The 19,316-nt window shown below is 35.2% G+C and overlaps 1 protein-coding gene across 4 annotated transcripts in view; it reads right to left on the reverse strand.

Annotated features, from left to right (window-relative positions):
• NIPBL (NIPBL cohesin loading factor) overlaps positions 1–19,316 on the reverse strand; it is a 200,364-nt gene that overhangs the window by 167,674 nt on the left and 13,374 nt on the right. The gene's annotated exons all lie outside the window — the stretch shown is intronic.

Consider the following 19,316-nt stretch of genomic DNA (forward strand, 5'->3'; position numbering starts at 1 on the left):
TACGGTCTACAAATGGAAATATATAAACACAAAACTGCTTCTGCCAGCACATTTAAGATAATAGCTACTAATCCTGACTATCATATGCTCAAAAGACACTGCTTAGCATTGAAGTGGAACAGGCTAAAGCTGACAAAAGGAGACCAGTTTCATAGGCTACTATAATAATCTGAGGATGAAGTAATGAGGATATGAACTAGGGTAAAAGCAGAAAGAACAACAAAGTTATATACAGGAAAGAAGTTTTGCAGGTTGGGTCCTACCACTAAAGTGAAAACATGGGAGAAAAGAGAAACAGTCAAAACGTGACAAATTTTGAGACTAGGGTACCTGTGAAGATAGTATGGCTTATTGTGTCATTAATTACTAGGTTTTTTTCAAAGTCTTTCTGGGGACAGATTCAAGAGGTAGGCTTTTTTTTTTTTTTTTTTTAAGTGCAACTGGGTTGTCTAAAGGAAGAAATAAAGGTAAATGATGGAGAAACTAACTGTGCTAGAAGAACAAAGTATTATTGTTTATTTTGCAACCTTTGAAAGTCTTGGTTCTACTTTTTAATATTTTCATTAAAAATATTTATTCTTAAAATTTTTTAATGTTTTTATTCATTTTTGACAGACAGAGCACTAGCAGAGAAGGGGCAGAGAGGGAGGGAGACACAGAATCTGAAGCAGGCTCCAAGCTGAGCTGTCAGCACAGAGCCTGACGCAGGGCTCAAACCCATGAACTGTGAGATCATGACCTAAGCCAAGGACAAAGGCTCAAAAGACTGAGCCACCCAGGAACCACTAAAAATTTTTTAAAAATCACCTTCTAGGCCTCACTTACCCATACACACATGCATGTACACACTTAAATCATTTTAAATGTTTATTTATTTACTTTTAGAGAGAGAGCGCAAGAGTACATGAGGGCAGGGGAGGGGCAGAGAGAGAGGGAGAGAGAGAATCCTAAGCAGGCTGTGCTGTCAGAACAAAGCCTCAGGCCTGGCTGGAAGAGAGAGAGGGAGAGAGAGAATCCTAAGCAGGCTGTGTGCTGTCAGAACAAAGCCTCAGGCCTGGCTGGAACTTATGAACCGCAAGATCACGACCTTCGCCAAAATCCGGAGTCAGCCACTTAACCAACTGAGCCGCAGAGGTGTTCCCCCACATATTTTTATTCCAAACCTGGGATCATACTAATAACCATACTATTCTAACTTGCACTTTTTCTTTAATAATATATTATTTGTTAACAATTTATCCAGTAAATGTAGTCCTACTGCCTTAAAAAAAAAAGAGATGTATGTTATGCAGCACAAAGTATTTAATCACTATTTATAACCAGTTGGGTGGGGTTTTACTCTTGATTGTTTTTGTTTGTTTGACTTCTATTTATTTACATTGGGCTACTACCAATAATATTGCAAATGCACATCCTAAAACATGAATTTGTATGCCCTCCAAGATTTCTATTGGCTACATTCCTTAAAGTGGGGTTAATGAGAAATAGACATGAGCATTTTAAATTTTGATTGAAACAATACTGCAAAAACACCCTTCAAAAAGACTGCAGCAAGTCCTCTCCTGCACTTATAAGCCATTAATTGTTGGAATGAAAAGGACCCATATCCCTCCCATTTGTTTCCCTAATAACACTGAACCCTAATCCTCTTCACTCATGTCCACTGTGAAGTTTCAATCTAAACACTACAAAATGAAATTAACCTATTTTTAAAAGAGCTAACTGGGGGCGCCTGGGTGGCTCAGTCGGTTAAGCGTCCAGCTTCGGCTCAGGTCATGATCTCGCAGTCTGTGGGTTCGAGCCCCGCATCCGGCTCTGTGCTGACAGCTCAGAGCCTGGAGCCTGTTTCAGATTCTATGTCTCCCTCTTCCTCTGACCCTCCCCTGTTCATGCTCTCTCTCTCTCTCTCTGTCTCAAAAATAAATAAATGTTAAAAAAAAATTTTTTTTTTTTAAATAAAAGAGCTAACTGGCATTTTTCCATAGTATACCACTGAATTCTCAATGGAAGGTGGTACTCACTCATCAACCGCAGAAAACTGTGAGAGCATTTTTGGTATTCATAATACCTGAGAGTTGTAACTGGCAGTAGTGAGTGGAACACTAAACCACAGAGTAGTCCAGCGCAATGAATGTTTGCCCCAAAATGCCAACAGCACTCACCCACCTTTGGTTGGGAAATACAGAACTAGACAATTAGGGTACGCTGCTCAGTTGCAAGTGTAAAAAGTCTGGAAAGACAGTCAACAGGCTGACGTGGGGATATGGTATCAATTTTCAGGATGAGATACACATAAAGTAATAGTTCCGTGAAGTATTTACAATATTAGAAATTTCCTTTCCTTTATCTCATTTCTTAGGTAAAGCTTCTAGTTACTAAAGCGCTCACATCTGACTATTTCTGAAATTCTCTGCTTAAACTGTGTAATATTGTGGCTTACTGATATACATTGGGTTTGTTTTTTGTTTTGTTTGTTTTTTTGGGTTTTTTTTGCTCTCCAAGATTTAATACACAGGTTTGGCAATGGCTCCTACTATATTCAGGATGCAATTTTGGACACTGAAAAAAGGAAACTGAAAACAGAATTCACAGGTAATTTTTAAAAAGATGACTGAAGTTCTTCAGTTATTTCTTCTTTTTTTATTTTATTTATTTTTTAATTTTTTTAAATGTTTTTATTTGTTTTTGAAGGAGAGAGAGTGACAGAGCACGAGCAGGGGAGGAACAGAGAGAGAGGGAGACACAGAATTCGAAGCAGGCTCCAGGCTCTAAGCTGTCAGCACAGAGCCCAATGAGGGGCTCAAACTCAGGAACTGTGAGATCATGACCCCAGCTGAAGTCGGACGCTTCATCAACTGAGCCACTCAGGCGCCCCAGTTATTTCTTCTTTTTAACGTTTGTTTATTTTTAAGAGACAGAGTGAGACAGAGTATGAGCAGGGGAGGGGTACAGAGAGATGGAGACCCAGAATCTGAAGCAGGATCCAAGCTATGAACTGTCAGCACAGAGCCCAACACGGGGCTCAAACCCACAAACTGTGAGATCATGACCTGAGCTGAAGTTGGACGCTTAACTGACTGAGCCACTCAGGCACCCCTTCAGTTATTTCTTCTAAAGTGGTATCTTTAATGCCTTTTTATTTCTTAAAATCATAATTTCCTTGTGGTCCTAATTCTATGTTCCCTATAGTACCTGGACAGTAACCAACTACACAATATACAAGGACAGCTCAGTAAGTTTTGAATACAAGTTTGGCTTTAATACTAGGAAATTTTAAAAACAAATCTCAATGAAGACTGGTTTCTGATTTAGGAATCTTCTATAGGACATAATCTGAAGAGGGCCAAAAACATAAAAGCAAATAAAACCTAAACACCTATAATATATAAAAATGTGGTTTGTTCTCCCCATAGTCAAAGGGCTACCATATGTAAAGTTAACTGAGATATACTTGATTTGTTTTAGTTGCAGACAGTGAGATTAAAGAATTTTTAAGCAAATACTATAACATCCTGTGATCTCATCTCTTTACACTCAAATAAGGACTTTTATTTTAAAAAATTGTCTTTCAGCATGTAAACATTTTACATAGTGGCAGTTGAAGGGTATATAATATTTTTGTATTATATACATATTATATATATTACGTACATTATATTAAATGTAATCTTTCTTTGTGTTAACTATATTGCCTTTCAAAAGGTTGCCTAATGCCACCCGAAATAAATATATTGGTTTTGCTGCGCCTTGTCAACATTGGGTATTAGCTGTAAAGCACGTCTTTCTTGCAGAAGGTAGGTCCCCGTTTGGCTACGGGTAAAATCTTATCAAAATTGTTTTAGATTTTAAAAACTAGTTTTCAACTGTTCATTTATAATCTGTACTTTTATTTGTGTTCATTGTTCTTTGCTCATCTTTCTATTGAAATCTTGATGATTTTCATCTGAATTATCAAGTATTTATTTTAGTTATTACCTTTCAGGCCTGTTCTTCAGAGGCATCTTTGAGAACTAATGCTTTTTCCTTTTTATTCTAAAGGTAATATATGCACATTATAAATATGTTTAGGATACAGATAAAAGCAGAAAATGCCTATAATCCTGTCACTCTAATGTAACTACAGTATGTTTTGGCATATCTTCTTCTGGCCTTTTCTGAGCAAATGCATTTCTGTTTTAATCATATTGCTCCCACAATATTTTGTTTTCTAAGTAAGGTGGGATAATGCATATGATAATACGCTTCTTAAAGCTTTAACCTTCACTTGGAATCTTAGATAAAACTATAAATAAATATTTTAATTTCTGATAGCTACATAATCCTATTTTTCTTATCACTTAACTGAATCTTCCATAAAGAACACATATTACATACACTCTTGCAGACGTGTTGGGAGGGTTAAAAGAAGTACATGAAATTCACCCAACAAAACATTCCGCAATTATGAGACCAAGAACAGAATAAAGTTCTTTTTTAATAAAGACATCATGACAACTAATGTCTATCTAGGCAATTCACTACTCTAGAACCTTGCTACTCTAACTTGGAAAATGACCGGGAATACCATACCACCTGGGAGTTTGTTAGAAATTCAGACTTTCAGACCCTATTCTAGATCTAATGAAACACAATCTGCTTTTAAAATGATGTTCAGTGAACTCACAGCAATGCTTCTTAAACTTGACTACATACTTGAATCACCTGGAAAACTCTACTTATGCCTTGGGTGCCATCCCTGGAAATACTGATTTCATTGTCAAAAAAGTAAGAGCTGGGAATCAAGATTTAAAAGTCACCCTCCAGATGACTTTAATATGCAACAAAGTTTGCAACCACTATTTTAGAACACAGACACCTAAAGTGACACAATAAAATGAATAAAATCCACAGTTTACATCACCACCTGTGCAAACAAATATACCACAGCATTTTTAGCACTACTTTGAAACTTATTCATATTTCTTGTGGATCAATTTTCCTACACCAAGATCGTGCTTAAAAAGCTACCATTCCCTCAAAAGAACATAAAGGTTTAACTTCCAGAAAATATTCACAATTTACAACTTTTGAATTTGGTGCCCTTTTCTCCAACAGTCAAATTTGGAAATCATTAAATATTAATTATACTTCCTACTGAAAGCTTAAGGAGAATGATAACATTTTGACAAAACAAAAACTCAGGATGAAACCATCAATAAACTGTTTTATTTGACCAATGGAGGTAGTTCCTTTCAAGGAAAATTATTAGGTAGAGAGGAAAGTCCATACACCTGTAGTCAAATTTTCACCTCACTTTCTTCTGTAAACCAATTTTAGCTATCAACAAGCAAAACAATCTTTTTACGTATCAGAAATAGTTTTTTTAAGAAAGGTGAGGAGAAAACCTTGGGTCTGAGATTATATTAAAACAAAGATGAACTAGGAGGGCTACTGGCTTCAGCTTCTAAGATCATTTTGAGTCCACTGATGAAGCTATTATATCCTTGGAGTGTGAACGGGCATCCTTTTGTGCTGTGAGCCAGAGGTGAGACTTTAAAGACTGAAGCCCTGAATCACTTTACCAGTATAGAGAGATTTCCCACTGAAGTAAAACCTGGCGCAAAATGAAGGGAGCAGAATCAGGTAGAACCCTGGTTCCTTAATATCTAATTTTGCCAAAAAAATCATTTACTGGGTAACTTTTTAAGTTAGTTGGAGATAAAATCACAGTGAATAGCACACCAAAGACTTTAAAACCACCAAGGCTGACTATTTTCATTGATTCACTCAAAGGACACAGACACAAATAATTTTTTAAAAGCCACTGCATTAGTTTGATAGGAAAAAAAAGTCATTCTTAGTCAAAAGACTAATAATAAAGGCAACACAATGATTTTAACAAGATGAAGAATTGTGTAAGCAGCTCCCAAGACTACTATACTTAATGTAAACCACATTCTTCTTTAATCTTATAACAAAGAGTCCCAAAATATCATATCATTATTCAAAAATTGTTTTGAGAGGTCTAAAAATGCACAATTTCTTTATATTTTTTATGTATTATTTGTCACTTATTATATATTACATATATTATGATACCGATTATATTTTTAATTTGCAGAAATAGGTTGAAAGCAGGATTTGTTTTGGGGCTGCTCTGTTTCACTGACTCATCTATCACAATACATTGTAGCTACTGTAGCTTAATGACGTATTTTAACATATGGTAAGGCCTGTTTTTCCCACCCCATTAACTCAGTTTTCAGAAATTTATGTTTTTAGATAAATTACAGAAACATTATTTCAAGTTTCCCCATATCTCATTGAAATTTTGATTAAAATTATTAAAACTATTAAAAATTATTTTATTAATAATTTATAATTTTATCATTACATTATTATATATCATATATAGTACATGTTATATTATATAAATATATATCACAATATATATCATATTATTATAAGTTGTATTGATAATTATTATTTTAAAAATTAATAATTGTCTTATTAAACCAGTAATTGCTTCAAGAATAGACATCTTTAAAATATTTTCTCTATTTGCCTTTTAAAGTTCTGAAGTTTCCTTTATATGTCACATTCATTCATTAAGATTGAGTCAGGAAAGAGAAAAGCACAGGGAAACTGCCCTTTAAGAAGTGCTTCCATATTCAAGTCCAATCCTGGCCTATAAGCAAATTGCAGGCTTTCCTGCTTAATCACCCACCCACTATTAGGTCCTAAATTTTCAAATACTATCCTCCATTAGTGAATCTCCCTCAAATACAAAGATTTCCATATCAGAACCAACACAGAAGTGAGAAATGTGCTGCAAGAGTGAACTCATCCCATGAAGACACATTTTGTAGTCTCTTAACACTGTTCAAATTCACTCATTACCTTTTCCAACTAACTCCTGACAAACTGCATTATTTCTGTTCTTAACTAATAATTTTTAATGTTTATTCATTTTTGAGAGAGAGAGAGAGAGAGAGAGAGAGAGAGAGAGAGAGAGAGAGAGAGAGAGAGAATGAGAATGAGCAGGGGAGGGGCAGAGAGAGAGGGAGACACAGAATCCAAAGCAGGCTCCAGGCTCTGAGCTGTCGTCAGCCGAAATTGGGGCTCGAACTCACAAGCCGTGAGATCATGACCTGAGCCAAAGTTGGACACTTAACCAACTAAACCACTCAGGCCCCCTTTGACTAATAATTTTTATACAACTTCCACTTTAAGCATTAAAAGTATATTTAAAAAATCTCAACTTGAATCCTGCTCTTATTTTTGTTGAATTTTTTTACTTTTGCCATACTCAAATCCTTATACCACTCCCCCAGTGTGTGATGACTGTGGCCCTCACTGATACCCTGACCACAGGAAGACTACAGCCTTGAGAGACCACCTGAGTTTAGAGGGCACCCAGCTAAGCTGCACCCAGATTCCTGGCCCACAAGAATAGTGAGATAACGTTTACTGTTTAAAGCTGTTAAATCTTGGAGTAAGTTGTTATATAACAATAGATAACTAATACAGTATTTGAAAAAATTCTTAAGAATCATTTAATTTACAGTATACCAATAGTTTAATAAAATTCCTTCTGCAGAAACAGCACTATCCTATTTATAAGCATTTCTATTCATATCACCTTTTCTGTTCCTCATAAACAATCCTATACAGTATGCGGTATATATAAGAGCACATACAATTGACCTATACTCTGTATTTAAGGATCCCAGAATTTTTTTTGAAAATTTATTTATTTATTTTTTTAGTAATCTTTACACTCAACGTGGGGCTCAAACTTATGGCCCTGAGGTCAAGAGTCACATGCTCTCCCGAATGAACCAGCCAGGTGCCCCAGGATCCTAAAATTTAATCTAATATGCTCCTTTCAATATTCAAATACTTAAAGAATAGGTTCGTTCATTCTTAGACATTTGGCTTATCTATGATCACATTTTTATTAAGTTTTTTTCTTCCTTTCTTAAAAAATTTTCCCCCCAAAAGGATAAGAATATCAGAGAACTCTGTAGAAAACCCTAGTAGCAATCTTGAGATGCTATAGGATCCCCTCAATATTTCTGAAAGACAGCAGCCTAGAGGAATGATCTTTCATAATCTAAGGAATATACTAAAATCACAAAGCAATGACTAATTCAGAGAGGACACTGAAATAGTGTCTCAACGCTCACCTACAAGTCTATTTTTAGCTTGTTTGTATGAATTCATTCAGCCAAACATTTAGTGAGCACTTAACAGTGCCAAAAAATGTACTTAATGTTGAATTGGGGATGAATAAGATACAGTCCACCACTACCCCCTCTCCTGACCTATCAAGGATTCCCAGGCTAGGGGAAGAAGATAATTATGATATAATAGGTATTATAATAAATTTTAAAGGAAAAAAGTGGGAGGACAGAAAAGAGAACAAATCCTTCCTAAAAGAGACAAGAAGTCATCACAGAAAAGATGGAATTATGTTGGAACTTGAAGAACGAATAGTAACTTGGCAGGTGTCCTGCCAGAGATCGTAAAAATGGTAGTCCAAGGAAGAGGAATAAGTCATGCAATGCAAATGAGATTAGTATGGATTCCTCCAGAAGGTTCGTGGCTAAGGCTAATGAATCAGCCTCTCCAACCTCATTTATTCATAAAAAACAAAAACAAAAAAAACCCCCTAAGCATATATCTTATGCCTGACACTTCTGCAATACTCAGACCCTTTGTTAGGTAACAGAAATAAGGCAATAAACATTACATTAAATTCCTGACCTCGGGGGGCACCTGGGTGGCTCAGTCAGTTGAGCGCCCAACTTCGGCTCAGGTCATGATCTCACAGTTCGTGAGTTCGAGCCCCGCGTCGGGCAGCCTGGAGCCTGTTTCGGATTCTGCATCTCCCTCTCTCTCTGCCCCTTCCCCGTTCATGCTCTGTCTCTCTCTGTCTCAAAAATGAATAAACATTAAAATAAATAAATAAATAAATAAATAAATAAATAAATAAATAAATAAATTCCTGACCTCAGGGAGCTTACGGTCTAATTGAACTTAGAGAAGTTCATTTTAATTGTGCCAACTCTGAACTGCTTATGGGATTTCCCTCTATTATACCATGGGTGAGTCACATTCTTTGTAAGCATCAGTTTCATACTCTGTAGAGTGGGGATATTATTTATAAACCTCAACAGATTGCAGTGAGGACTAAATAATGCAAGTAAAATATTCAAAACAGTGAGCCCAATAAATATGAGCCGTTATTGCTACTACTGTCATCATCATCATCATCATCATTTGCTAAAAATAACACAATTAAAGGTTTTAGTGAAGAATTCTTTTGTTTTCTAAATCATAAAGGACTCCTTTCTTCTTTCTGCTTAGCTCCTTCCAGATTCTATAAACACATTATAAGTGATCAACTAAAGTATTAAGTACCCTAGTCTGTCATAATGCCTCCCCAAAGGGGGTACTGAAAACATGTGATCTATCAGTAGACAGTCTCTAAATACAATCTACAGTTGATTTTGAGTACTAGCAGGATTTTAAACTCTGTTTATGTATACATCCAGGAACTCAGGCAGAAAGCCTTACTTCACTTTAGGCCTAAAATATAATAACAATGAAAAATAATAAGCTGATATACATGGAAAGGATGTTCTGAAAGGCATGAAGAAAGAGATCTGCAGTTAATGATGTAAAAAGAGGGAAAAAAAGGTGACCAGACATGAAGAAATAATCATAGAAAGGGTGGTTGAGGTTTAAAATTGAAAAAGTTCACAAAACTAGGAGCTAAACATGTCTCTGATCCAAGATTTTGGAAGAAATCCTTTGGAAATAGTCTGTAATTGGCTACTTTAAACCTATTTAAAAAAAAAATTTTTTTTAAAGGGCATAACACCATCCAAGGTTTTAGATGACTTTTTTAAAGTTAGATTTCTTTCTATAAAATCCTAGTTCAAACTGAACAAACCAAACTCAATACAAAGGTTTGCACTGTAGTTACATATATATATACACACATATATACGTGTGTGTGTGTGTGTGTGTGTGTGTGTGTGTGTGTATAAATAACTTTTTTTTAATATGTGTTATACCTTTCTTGGGGAATCCTGTATACATATATATGCATATATATACATATATCTTCCATATAGGCTCAATCAAAAATAAATACAATTCATATTATTTTGTTAAGTACCCATAAGGCAATTATGTTACACCAGTTATTTTTATATACTGGTGGGATCTAAGATAAAACAAGTCTCCACCACAGAGAAAACAAGTTGGGAGTTATTACTCTTAAGTTTTGCCCACCCTCTCTTTATGCTATAATTTCTTATCCTAAAATTATTCAAGAAGCTCTCCCAGGACTTCTTCTTTTACTGAGTCTGGACCCAAATTCCTACTCCACAAGTTTCAAGAACCAACTTTCAAAGTGAGGATACCAAGGAAATTTTTGAAGCCATGACACCTGGGTAATACACAGCGTTAAAAGAATGGGCAAATACTTGATTTCATTTTCAAAAGCAAAGACTTGAGACTTTTCTGAAGTAAAATAAAAATTCACTTTTTAGATTCTGCTTTAAATCTTATGTAATAGTTATTAATAGTTTAAGGATCCAGGAAGTATTATGCATAACATTATCAACCTGGGTGTAAGCTCCTCAAAGGGAGTGGAAACGCAGTATTAGTATAGCAATTAAGAGTTCAAGCCTAGGTTTTAGAATCACAAAAACTTCGTTTAAAATTTGCCTTCTTCCTGTTTCAAGCTGTGTAACCTTGACTTCCTAAGCTTCAATTTCTTCACCTGTGAAATGCAAATAACATCTATTCCAAGAAGTTTTTTTCTGAGAGTATTAAATATGATAATGGTAATATATAGAAAACTCTTGACGGTGTTTTATTTTAAAAACAGGGACAGGAAGAATTACCCCACCCATCCTTATATCTATTATAACACCTAAACTTGAGTGAAAAGAAAAGAATTAGTAAGAATGGGAGTTAAAACTTATTAAGTAAGAACCCTTTTAGGGTACTTCTTCACTTAATCATTTTTGATCAACAGAACACATCATAAATCTAACTAGAGTATACCTCTTCATTTCTCCAATTGCTAGTGAGGTTTAACAACTTATATATGTATTTACCATTTAGGTTCAATTCTGATACATTAAAAAACAGAAGTTTAAACTTAAGGAATAATAATCCATTTTGGCTGTTTCCTCTTTTGTTCCCAATCAGCAGCTATCTATTTAAATCATAACACTGTATTAACAAAACGCAAATTACTAATCTTGCCTCCTTGCCCTAATCCCACTTATTTTTTCCTTTTTTCTTTTCTTGTACAACTTAAACTTTCCAGACACACTACTGAAAATCACTTACGGACTCATGGAAGATGAAGACTTTATAAATTACTGACCAAGAGAATTAATTTTACTTCTACATATAGATATTGTTAACACAGGCATTTATTCTGCAACAGACATTTAAATTGGCCCTTACTACAGGTGAAACAAATTGTTTTAAATACTACACCACAATTACTCAATTTTCAATCCTATACTATAGTCAGGTATGACTAAATGAAAATTCTGACATAATGTGACCACAACTTTTCTTCTGAACTATCTAATCTTACTTTTCATATGTGCACAAGTTTTTTCAAGTCACAACAGCACCAGACTGGACAAACAGGAAAAATTCTATCTTGTAACTACTTGTAGCATGTAGTATTTGGAAGGCTGGAGAAGGGCAGAATGAACAATACTGAAGAACAACTCTAAATTGTCCCTAGAAAAAGGAGCATGAATTAGACCTAATAAAGGAGTTCTTGTAGGATACAAGATCAAAACATAAAAATCAATTGTAGTACCATCTACTACCAATTAACAATCTCAAAATGAAATTTTTAAAAATTCCATTTATAATAATATCAAAAATATATATCTAGGAATAAATTTAACAAAAGACGTGTAACACTTGAACACTGAAAACTATAAAACATTATCAGTGAAAGAAATCAAGGCCTAAAAAAAAAAAAGACAAGGCACCCTATGCTTATGGATGGAAAGACTTAATATTATAAAGATGGCAATACTCCCCAAATGAATCTATACATAGACTAATCCCTATCAAAATTGCAGCTGCCTATTTTGCAGAAATGAACACACAGATGCTAAAATTCATATGAAAATGCAAGAGATCCAAAATACAAAAAAAATCTTGAAAAAGAACAAAGTTAGAGGATTCATACTTCCTATTTTCAAACCTTATTACAAAGCTACAGTAATTAACACTATGGTACTGGTATAAGGTTAGACCCCTTATGGTGGATGGAATGGAATAAAAGTGAGAGTCCAAAAAGAAACTCTTATATTTACATTCAACTGATTTTTTACAAGGGTGCTAAGACCATTTAATGGAAAAAGAATAGTCTTTTCAACAAATGGTGATGGCACAACTGGATAATCACATGGAGAAGAAAGATGTTGTAGCCCTACTTGATACCACATGCAAAATATTAACTTGAAACTGATCAGAGAATTAAATGTAAGTGCTAAAACTAAAAATAGATGTAAATCTTCATTATCTTGGGTTAGGCAACAGTTTCTTAAATATAACATCAAAAGCACAAGCAGCAGCAGCAACAACAAACCACAACCCAGATAAATCATACATCATCAAAATAAAAAACTTTTGTGATTCAAAGGACACCATCAAGAAATTGACAAGATAATCCACAGAATGACAGAAAATATTTGCAAATCATATATCTAATAAGGGACTTGGATCCATAATATATCAAAAATTTATAACTTAAGAATAAAAACACAGATAATCCAATTCAAAAATGGGCAAAAGATTAGAAGAAACATTTCTCCAAAGATATATAAAAAACCAATAAGCAAATGAAAAGATGCTCAATATCATTAATCCTTAGGGAAATGCACATCAAAGCCACAATAAGATACCACTGCATACAGGATGCCTACACTCAAACACACAATAACAAGTATTGGTGACGATATACAGAAAGTGTAAATCTCAAACACTGAAAATGGAAATGTAAAAATCACATAGCCTCCTTGGAAAACAGTCTGGCAGTTCAGCAGAGTTAGTTAGCATATGCCATAGAAATTCCACTGCTATGTATCTACATAGGGGAACTGAAAATCCATGCCCACATGGAAACTCATATGTGAATGTTTATAGCACCATTATTCATAATAGCCAAAAGGTGAAAACAACCCAAATGTCCATCAACTAACAAAAGGTCAAGTAAAATGTGGTATATCCATACAATGGAATATTATATAGCCATAAAAAATGAAGCATTGATACATGCTACAATGCAGAAGACCAAGTGAAAGAAGCCAGATATAAAAAGGTCACACTATGTGATTCCACTTATGAATAAGGAAATCTGTTGCAACAGAAGGTAGATTACTGGTTGCCACAAGCTGAAGAAGGGAAGAATGGGGAGTGACTGCTAATGGATACTGGGTTTCTTTTTTGGGTGATGAAAGATTCTGGAAACTAGATAATGATGATGGTTGCACAACTTTATGAATAAACTAAAAACCACTGAAATTTTACCACTGCACAATTTAAAAGAGTGAATTTTACGGTTTGTGAGAATGTGAGATTTTTTTCAAATCTTTTAATAAATCTAGTTCAGATGAGCCACATATGTTATAAGCAAACACTTGCTAAGAGCCTGCTCCAGGCCAAACACTCTACCAGGTACCACAGGCAGAGCCTGCCCTCCAATAGTTCACACTCTAAGCACATAATACAAACAATACAAAATGAAACAAAATAAACCATAGTTCAATATGTAAGAAAACGTAGGAAGTCAACATATAACTTAAATAACTAACTCCTACACACAGGTATATATTAGAAAAGGAAGAGAACACATCACTTGGGGCAGCAGAAAAGGGAGAACAGCCTGGGGGAAAAAAAGGAAAAGTATAAGCTGGGGTGGGGGGTGAGGGCGGGGGAGGGAAGCCTAGGTGATTCTGTTACGCTACTCTCTTCTATCACCGCCAAAAAAACCCGTAAGATCTTGACAAAGGGAGGATAGGATTTGAATACATGGAGAAAAAAGGAGGTAAATGTCGTGATTAAAAGGTGTAAAGCAGGAAAATACAAAATGAGTTATCAAAATATAGTGGATATATATATATACATATATATATTCTGTCCATACATGTATATTATCATACATAATAGTATATAACACAACACCTTTGGAGGCATAATTAACTTTAGACATTAAAGACGAGATAAATCAAGCTCCTCATATAGGCAGTTATTATTTGGGATATATCCCTTGATCTGGGGTATACAGCAAAGTTATATTGGGAAGGAGTATTCATATTTCTTTTTTTTTTTTTTAAATGCTTATTTATTTTTGAGAGAGAGACAGAGACAGAGAGACAGAGAGACAGAGAGACAGAGCACAAGCAGGGTAGGGTAGGGCAGGGCAGGACAGAGAGAGGGAGACACAGAATCCCAAGCAGGCTCCAGGCTCTGAGCTGTCAACACAGAGCCCAACACAGGGCTTAAACTCATGGACTGCAAGATGATTTGAACCTAAGTAGGATGCTTAAGCAACTGAGCCATCCAGGTGTCCCAGGAGTATTCATATTTCAATACCAGATTAACTTGAGCCAAATTAATTATTTTTTCTTTGCTTCTTATCAAATATCTTTCTTCCTAATAATTCATTATAAATGTCACAAATTAGCCTATTTTCATTTAGGAATAGAGTTGACAAGGATATATTTTTCATCAAATCACAATGAGAAAGGTAGCCGTCAACTAATAAAAATAACAAATACTTGCTGAGGACAACTACTGTAAGTGTACAGCATAGTTCTAAGCATTTTACATGTTACTCTTAAGCACTTTGCATCCAACATACACAAGATAATGCAATTTGACTTCTGAGTAAACTTTTTAAACACAAGCCACCTTTAGGAACAGAGAAGTCAGCTCACTGCTTTTTTTATTATATTCTAAGTACTGTTGCTAGTATATATTTAAAAATTTTTACTTCAATTTCTTAACAATTCTTTTGCCAAATTCATTTTTAGCATCTGCTACTTTAACTTCTTTCCTCAGTTCTATGTCCTCTCTAGTATCCAGCAACTTCCCTCCATTCTTCAGGACTCAACACATCTCTCCATTCTATTTTTAATTCTAACTTACTAATAATTCTGCTCACCACAGTTCCTTGCTCCTTTATGCCTCTCAGATAATGTTTTTACAGGATAGAAAAAAAAAGGGATCTTTTAGGCAGCCATGTAAAATTTGAGAGGGAGGCTGAAAAAAAAAATCCTAATAGCAAATGCCTAGAATTCATTGGTGAGCACATGGTATTCAATGAATTCTTGTGAAATGATTAAAAAGCCTACGGAAAGAACTAAAGGAGAGACTTATAAACTTATCTTACATCTCCAGAAAAGGTTTAAGTTTGAAAAAATTCTCTAGGTGATTCTGGTGTGCCACCTCTTTAACCAAACCAAGTACATTTGCGTGAATGTACTTAGATTCTACGAAAGCACAAGTTTTCATTTTGACATTATGACACCTGGTCAATCATTTCTGGTAAGTCAGTTTGATTCCTTTTTTTTTTTTTTTAATTTTTTTTAACGTTTTATTTATTTTTGAGACAGAGCATGAACAGGGGAGGGTCAGCGAGAGGGAGACACAGAATCTGAAACAGTCTCCATCCAGGCTCTGGGCTGTCAGCACAGAGCCCGACGCGGGGCTCGAACTCAGGGACCGCGAGATCATGACCTGAGCCGAAGTCGGCCGCTTAACTGACTGAGCCACCCAGGCACCCCCAGTTTGATTCCTTTATAATGATTTCTGCACATAATACTTTTGATAAGCCACTGCCATTTTTTTTATTCTAAAAGTAGACCTTTAATTATATTTGTAAAAATAATCCCTTCATGAGAAAGTAACATAGTTCTCACTAAAAGATCTCACTATGTGTGGATTCAGTACAAAACTAACCAAAGGGGCAGTCTTCTGATTAATCTGGATAAACAAATACACCAGGAAGGCCCTAGAAAGAGCCTTATACAACAGAAAAGTCATACAAGAACATTCATTTTGTTATTCTAAGTTCATAGTAGTATATGACCCATATTCTGAAAAGGCAAGCCTCAAGACGAAATGGTATTACTCTCTTCTGGTAATTTAAACCACGTAAGATTTAAAAACCAAAACCAAAAACACATAGAAATCACCCATACCTCTTTTAACTCTGATTTAAGACTGGAGAGATCTTCTAGGTCAGCCCTGAAGAAAGTCATTTTCAAATAACCATTAATGCCTACAACAATTTGACCAAACCACTAAATTTTTCAATACCCGTTCTGTCTAGAATGTGAAAAGTGGGGGCACCTGGCTGGCTCTGTTGGTTGAGCGTCTGACTTCGGCTCAGGTCATAATCTCGTGTTTCGGGAGTTCAAGCCCCACATCTGGCTCAGGGCTACTGCTGTCAGCCTGTCAGCACAGAGCCTGCTTCAGATCCTCTGTCCCCCTCTCTCTGCCCCTCCCCCACGTGCACTCTCCCCAAAATAATATGGAAAAAAAAAATAGAATGTGAAAAGTGATAGTGTTTCATAGACTATATTTTTTGTCTTTTTTTAATTAAAAGATTATTGAAGTATAGTTGACACACAATGTTACATTAGTTTCAGACATACAATATAGAGGTTTAACAAGTTGTACGTTATGCTATGCTCACCCCAAGTATAGCTATCATCTGTTTCCATACAACGCTATTATAATACCATTGACTCCATTCCCTATACTGTACCTTTTATTCCTGTGATTTATTCATTCTGTAACTGGAAGCTTGTTATTTCCCACTCCCTTTCACTCATTTCACCCATCCCCCCAACTTCCCTCCTCTCTGGAAACCATGAGTTTATTCTCTATATTAATAATGACTCTGTTTCTGTTTTTTGTTTATTCATTTGTTTTTTTAGATTCCACATAAAAGTGAAATCATATGCTGTTTGTCTTTCTCTGGGTAGACTGTATTCTTATTCATAGGCAGCAAAACTTATTTTGGCTTTAAAAGCTATGTATTAATAGTCAGGGAGCCTGGGTGGCTCAGTTGGTTGAGCATCCAACTCTTGATTTTGGCTCTCACAGTTCGTGAGTTTGAGCCCTGCATGGGGCTCTGTGCTGACAGTAAGGAGCCTGCTTGGGATTCTCTCTCTCCTCTCTCTGCCCCTCTCCTGCTCACATAGTCTCTCACTCTCTCTCAAAATAAACAAACCTAAAAACACAAACTGTGCTAATTCTAATTTGTATGTATATACCAGAACTATAATAATAAAATGAATATTACATTGGATATTCTCAGTTGAGATAATAAAGGAATCCAAGGTTTTCAACTTTTTTCTTTTTTAATTTTTTAATGTTCATTTTTGAGAAAGAGACAGAGCATGAGCAGGGGAGGCACAGAGAGAGAGAGAGAGAGACAGAGAGAGAGAGAGAGAGAGAGAGAGAGAGAATCCAAAGCAGGCTCCCAGCTCTAAGCTGTTAGCACAGAGCCAAATGCAGGGCTTGAACTCACAAGCTGTGAGATCATGTGACATCATGAACTGAGCCAAAGTTGGACACTTAACCAACTGAGTCACCTCAACATGGTTTTAAAGTTAAATTTTATATATCCATTTAAAGAGTGTACATAGATTTAGAAATGTCTTCCACATGAGAATAATCCTCTAATTGACCAATTCATAATTATGTTCTTTGCCAAAGAAAAGCCTAATGTCTTCTGAGCTCTGAAGACCTGAAGTGTTTAGACTCTCATATCCACCTTACTGAATGTCCCACAGGTCACTGTGCCTAAAAATTGTGGTATCACCTCCCTCCCTTTTTCCACATTACCACTTAAAACTTTCTCCTCCTCTATTCTTAACATTAGTGAGCGGAACTTCTAAATTCCAAGCCCCACAAGTATGAAACTTGAGAATCAAGGAAGCATCCTTAACTCTTTTCATTCTCCATTACCCAATATACCAAACTGTATCCAGGCTATTTCCTTAACATTTTTTATAAGTTTCTTCCTCCACATTCTCACTACCTTAACTGAGGACTTTATCAATTCCTAAATAGCAGCCCTACCCTCCTTTTTTCTGCCCACTATCTAATCTCTGCATTGCTGCCAAAAAAATATTTTTCAAATACAAAACATACTTCATTACTAAATAATTTCTTGATTCCCCAGTGCCTTTAAAATAAAATGCAGAGTTTGTAAAGGCATATACAATTCCTTCATAATCTGGACTATGTCCCTCTCTGTAGCTTCAAATCTTTTTGGCATGCTCCTTTTCCAGCCCCATACTCCGATAATCTGAGCATCTGCAGTTTCCAAAATGGAACTGTTGCCCCAGGCTCTTAAATCTAATTAATGACTTTCAAAATTTAGTTTACACCTCATCTCTAGTCTAAATTAGGTGATCCCCCTCAGTCCTGCTCTTTGTGAATCTTGATATTGTAATATAATCTTTGTTTACCTGTCTATATTAGACTTTAAGATCCTTGAAGGCAAGGCTAGCATCTCTTATTTCAGCATCTCTAATATCTTATAGTTCCTGAGACACAGGAAATGCTCAATGTTTGATGAATAAGTGAATATGAGATCATTGCCATGTCCATATCACATTAGATATTTCTTATTTCAAATATTAAGAGTAAGTACTAGGACCTACCTAAAAATTTATTTTTCTTTCTAGTACATTCCAATCTAGAAATTTTCTTACCTTTTTTTTTTTTCTACTAGTAGAAGATTGATGATCTTTTAACTACAACTGTATCTCTAGGAACTACTCCTTTTTTTCATTTATCTAAATTCCTTTTTTATACCTTTGTGTTTTTACTAATCCATAAAAATCCTAAAACCTGAGACCACCCAATAACCCCTTAAGCTTATAGTTGAAGAAATGAGCTCAATGACTTGAATGTCACTTGGTTAGCAACTAGCTTAGATTAGATTCTATGCTAATTTCACTATGTAATACCTCCAAATGATACATCCAGCTTGAAAAAGCTTAGGACCTTCATCATCAAGGAGTTCAAAAATATCTTGGAAAAAAAAGATCACATCCACAATAGTGGGCAAGAGGAGCAGTTAAATGACCCAAGCGTAATCTTAATAGGGAATTTGCATCTATATGAAAAAAAATGCATTTACTGAATGAATTAAAACATGAATGAAAATACTGACTATGGAAAGGTAAAACTATTTTTGGAAATATATATTAAGAGCCATAAAAATGTTCAAACCTTTTGGCCCAACTTCCACT

The sequence above is a fragment of the Felis catus genome, chromosome A1, assembly GCF_018350175.1.
Source record: "Felis catus isolate Fca126 chromosome A1, F.catus_Fca126_mat1.0, whole genome shotgun sequence".
NCBI lineage: Eukaryota > Metazoa > Chordata > Mammalia > Carnivora > Felidae > Felis > Felis catus.